Raw genomic sequence first — 5,965 nt, 5'->3', positions numbered from 1 at the left:
CTATGAATTTCACGTGATTGGTTCATCAGAAATATTTAAAAAAATCATTTTATATATAATAATTATACTCCTAGAAATAACTTTAAAACATCTTTCTTTGTCAAACCAAGTAATGTACTGGAGGAGTGAATGGCTATAGTGATGTTATTCGATTAATAGGTTTTGATACAAATGAACTTACATAAAGTGTACAAATGTTGATTTTGATAGTGAGTAGCCCAACTAACTACTTGAAACGTATTTAATGTTAAACATTATTTATTAATTTTTACGCTTACAAGTATTACATTAATAGTTTAAAAGACACTAAAATTGCACAAACCGAACTGAAACTTGGCACGAAATTCTCCTATTGAACTAATAAAAATAAAAAATATATCACCTGTCTTAACAGCACAATAAAAAGAAGAAAAGAAAAGAAAAACGATAACAAACGTTTTACGGTTATTCATTGCTTTTACAAGTTGGAGAAAATATTTCAACTCTCGCCAGAGGGCAGCAGGGTGCCATTTTGGTGAATATTGGAGTACAGTCTGAAATTTATATATATTTTTATTATTATTCTAAGTAATTTAACAGGTTTTTTGTTTCTCGAATTTAGCACATCGAAAAAAAACAGCATATTACTTTATTCATTATGTTACAAAATGCTTTATTGTTTGGAAAATTCAGTTGTTTATTGTTATAAAAGTCCATTTGTTTTTCAAAGTGTTATTCATAATTTTTTGTATCGAGCAGGTTTAAGAATTCATCCAAACATTCACTTCTATTTGATGTTAAAATTTCATTTCTTAAAATACTTTAAAATTTCTCAATATTTCAAACCCTCATGATATGTCATATAACCACAGTAGCCCAACTAACTGCTTGAAACATAGTTAAGTTTAAACATTAATTTTTACAATTGTATTATATTAATAGTTTAAAAAACACTAAAGCTATAAACTCTGAAACATAGAACGACATTTTCCTTTTGAACAAATTAGGATAAATCTATATCACCTGTCTTAACACCAGAGTCAAATTAATAAAACCAGAACAAAGCAAATCTAAATGTATACGTTCAATTCCTACCAAAAATATATCTGTGTTTATTCTTGCTTCTTGTGTGAGGGTATTTATGAAAAAAAGACATAATAAATCATAAATATTTACCTGTTCAATAATTTAGATTGTGGGAATTAGTTTATAAATAGAAATCCTAAATATATTGTTTAGTTCGTAAGCAGAAAGCTATGGCATAATAACCTTGCTTAACTGAAGAGAGAAGTGCAAACTGTTGACCACAATATATTTATTGATTAAAGGTCAAGAGCGTGGTCAAAAATAAGATGAGATAAATATTTTTCAAAAATTCTTAAAAAAGTTTAATCAAAACATAATTAATACTTAAACATACTTCTGACTCTGATATCATAATATATAAAAGTGTTTCCTTTGCTAATTTTACACCATCATTGAGATTTAAGCTAGACCTGACCTGTGTTCCCTATAAAACCTGTAAAATCTATAACGCATATGGTTATCTAAGCTCTATAGTTTTCGAAGAAAATTTCGCAAATAACTGTGTCGTATTAGCAAAAAAGAAATATCCTAAAAGTTGCAGTTTAATTAAACGCCGAAAGCTAGCGAACTGTTGGAAACCAATAGGCCTAGGATATTTTATAAAAATCAGGTTAACTACTACTTTCACACACAACTAATTTTGAGCCTCAGTGAAAAAATGATGATGAGTGTGGAAAAAAAACCACAATATCTGCAATTAGCTTGATTTTTATAACAAGAAATATCCTTCAATCTTCTCGTATGTAGAAAAATGGAGAGAGTGACATCTAATATGTCATTTTGTAGTAGATGCACCGTTATGTATTAGATCTGGATTTGTAGTAGATGCACCGTTATGTATTAGATCTGGATTTGTAGTACATGCACCGTTATGTATTAGATCCGGATTTGTAGTAGATGCACCGTTATGTATTAGATCCAGGTTTATAGTAGATGCACCTTTATGTATTAGATCTGGATTTGTAGTAGATGCACCTTTATGTATTAGATCTGGATTTGTAGTAGATGCACCTTTATGTATTAGATCCGGATTTGTAATAGATGCACCGTTATGTATTAGATCTGGATTTGTAGTAAATGCACCGTTATGTATTAGATCTGGATTTGTAGTAGATGCACCTTTATGTATTAGATCTGGATTTGTAGTAGATGCACCTTTATGTATTAGATCCAGATTTGTAGTAGATGCACCTTTATATATTAGATCTGGATTTGTTTTGGACACAAAAGAACGTTATGACTCACATAATCTTTTAAATAGAGAAATGAACATTAACATTAATATCTTCAGAAGAGCATAACAAACAAAAACATAAAAAAAATCGCTCTTGGTTAATTTTCTTATTGTAGTCCAGTGCTTATTTTATATTATAAAATGTAATATGTTTTTCCTTTTAAGAATACATATCATTGAACATCTTACATATTAATTTTTTTCTCAAAATAAACATCTCATTCGTCCACTGTTCTTTTTACATTTTTATATTGTCATTGTGTCTTTCGGTATAAAACTTATTCATATGATCTTAAAACTAACAGTGATATCCCACATTTGCTAAAGAAAGTCTAGTACGTCAACTAGTAAACCACGCCGCCCCTTTTTAAGAAGTAAGATAAGTAAACGCAAACGCTATAATTACTTGCTTTGTTTAAGTGCAAAACTGCACAACTGGTTCTCTGAGTGCTATACCCGCAACAGGAATCGAACCCTGAATTTTAGCATTATACGTCTTCAAGTCTGTAATAAAAGTAAGAGGCAGTTCATTAACCACAATCTAGTAGTTAGAGAGAGAGAGGTACAGTAAAAAAAAATCTCAGTAAACTGTGATTTTTGAAATATGCCTTACAGGGAAAATAGATAGAGCTCGGGAAAATTAAGTTTTCCATATCTGTGCAGCGTGGAATTATGATAGCTTGTCCTATTTCCTTGTGCTTCACTAAATCGAAGTAGTAAAAAAAAAAAGTAAGAAAGAAAACAAAGTTGAAGCTTTTTATGTTATGACTGAAATTTCCAAGTTTTAAATTTACATATCAGAGTTTCTATTTCATGAATAACTTTATCAAGAAACACACAACATGATTTCAAAATAGGAAACAGAACAAGTTATTACAAATAGTCTTGGAATAATATTTCTATAAATTACGTACCTTGACCCGCATTATAATGAAAGAGTATAAAGATATTAAACAAAAATACATAATAGTTGTATCCAAAATCTCTTTGATATATTATTGATATATATATACCAATCGTGTGTCTGAAAATACACTGAGTTAATTAATGGAAATATTATCTGTAACTGATTAACATCTTTCAATCATGTGTATCAAATTATAACGGCGTAATCACATCCCATGTTCTATTATATATAAGATTGGAAAGTACCAGTCGTTGAGGGTAATCTGAATCCATAGTCCTGTATGTAAATAATCGACATTCACCAATTACTCCTAAGAAATTAGAAGGGTATAACTTCTATTAGTCATGTAGGATATATACACGTTTTAATAATTATAAACTTGAACATATGCTACAAGACGGTTGGTTGTTTGGTCACTGCACGGTGCTTGCCCTATCTAAGATAGACCATTCAGTGATAATGGCCAAAAAAACTTGCATAGACAGGGAGAATGTGTATGTGGGGGGGGGGGGATACCTTGTTGGTCTCTCTCTAGCTTACTAAACGGACCAGTCAGGGCTCAGCGTGACTTCGGTAATACGCGAGTCTTGCTGTGGCAGATATTCAGTTCAAGCTTGTGCAGAGAGAGGGTAGAAACTAGTCCAGCTGTATCGCTCGCACGTGATCGTACGTGCGTTTCTGGTGGTTACCCTGAGTTTTGGATGTTATACAGCCCTAAATGGAATGATGGCCAAAATACGTGGCATCTTTGTGTATGTCAAGTGTTTATCAGTTTGTAACTCATGTTATATCTTCCATTAAGAACGGCGGTTTACACAGCAACCTATTGAAAGACAAGCTCGGATCCAAAGTCGTTGTTTTCCATTTCAGCATTTTGTTTTTGTAGTGTTCACTGATGAGGAATGTGTGTCTATTAATCTTCAGCGAGCTTGGAATGTGATACAGCTGCATTAACGCTTTGGGACGTGTTAACTCGAAACTGGCTTTTTTCATTTTTAAAGCAAACCAATAACTAAGTAAATATAGAAGGAGAGTCAGTCGTTAGGCCTAGAAGTTTCAGGGATTTTTTTTTTTTTGACAGACTAAGCGACTGGCGACGCCCTTGTGTGCCCTGCAGCAATAGCACGGAGAGCGAGAGTGGATGACCTTACCACTGATAGACTGACAACTTGAAGCTGAAATACCGGTCGGCCACCTACTGGCAGAGGTAAGCAGTATGCAATATAGCAAATGACAACATTAATTCTCTCTCTCTCTCTTGTTTGTTTTTAGAAAGACGTTAATATTATTTCTTAAGATGAGCTCATAAACTAATTTTCTTTAAACTATTTTATTGTCTTAATATTCAGAGGAAATCTTCAAGGCTAAGTCACCTATCATCATTGGATGTTTTCAGTTTTTTTTTTATAATTACTTCAATTCACTTGGCATTCAATAAAGTAAAACGCGTTTCTAGCGATCAGAGTGGAAAGGGTCAGTAGGGGAAGGCCCTGCATTTATAAACTTGCCCAGCTTAGTCACTAGTTGTGCTTCTTGTAGCGTGTCTAGAAAGCTGGCTGACACGCCTCGATTTGTTCGGGAATGCATGATGTGTCATCTCCAGTTTCCTTTCACAGGTGTGATGTAGCATTCTAGAAACTCGAAAATGTTAGTAATCTGTGCTGTGTTACGATTTCACTGGTTAGAAGACAAATATATCACAACAAGTGTAGTCAGTCCAGCGATAACTACCAACGAGAGTAAATTATCAGAAGAAATAAGATGTGTTTTTCTGGTAAGTTTCTGTGATAGAAAGTTCCTTTACAGCTAACTAAACGTAACGTTGCAAACTGTAAAAAAAAAAGAAAAATTCTAAGTGATACAATACAAACTACTATTGGTTGTGTGGAAATTCAGCATCAACCAGTTCAATTTTATATCAAATTATAATATAAAACAAGTACTTACTCATTATGTGCTTCCAGAGAAACTAAAAATCTATCTGGCAATAAGTATGGCAAATTGAATAAATATTTCTTACATTTTTACCTATAAAGGTTAGAAAGAATTTTTCATCAATTAGATACCCTCGCTGTTAACGATATTTTCGGTCGCAATTCTAATAATGCCTCACTAAAGTCAGCGAGATTTAGGTTAGTCCTAACTAATATATTAACTTGACAATGGAAAACAATCTTTATAATAAAATCATAATAGTTATACACTAAAATGTACAACCCACTGCTTAAAATTTGATAAGCAATGCTGTACAGAAAAAACGCATTTCCTAAAAAAGGCGTATGTTTGTAGGTTTATTTTTCAGACAAGAAAACAATTAATTGTTGTGCGCATCGCTAACAGGTAACATACAATAACACTCAACAGATAATTTACCTTTTCCAGGAAATATTTGACACCAAGTTTATTTATTGCTTTACACGCTTAAATTTGATATCGTTCAAGACAGATTACACAGGCCTGCGAATTTAAACTTCATAAAAGTTGTTTTGGTTTTAATAACAGATTTTCCATAATTCAGCTACGCAAATTTCGAAAATAATATGCTTTTTTTTATCACGTAAGGATTTTTTTTAATCGAGAAGAAAAAAACTTACTTAGATCAAATTTACAACAAATATAACAGAATATGTTTGGGTCATTTACACAACCTCTGTTGCAATAACGACGAATAAATAATATTGAAAAAAAAATTATGTCAAAGTGCACGCACAAACAAACACTATCCAGAAATGACACGTCATGCGGCCTGTTAACCGTTT

General features: G+C 32.1%; 1 protein-coding gene across 1 annotated transcript in view; it reads left to right on the top strand.

Annotated features, from left to right (window-relative positions):
• The first annotated feature begins 3,881 nt into the window (after window positions 1-3,881).
• LOC106466368 overlaps window positions 3,882-5,965 on the top strand; it is a 20,881-nt gene continuing 18,797 nt past the window's right edge. Inside the window, exons 1-2 of the mRNA XM_013926649.2 lie at window positions 3,882-3,958; window positions 4,288-4,413. The gene's annotated coding sequence lies outside the window, so the exon portion shown is untranslated. The remainder of the gene's footprint in view (window positions 3,959-4,287; window positions 4,414-5,965) is intronic.

This window comes from Limulus polyphemus, unplaced genomic scaffold (assembly GCF_000517525.1).
Source record: "Limulus polyphemus unplaced genomic scaffold, Limulus_polyphemus-2.1.2 Scaffold2240, whole genome shotgun sequence".
Taxonomy (NCBI): domain Eukaryota; kingdom Metazoa; phylum Arthropoda; class Merostomata; order Xiphosura; family Limulidae; genus Limulus; species Limulus polyphemus.
This window is presented reverse-complemented; position numbering and strand designations above follow the sequence as displayed.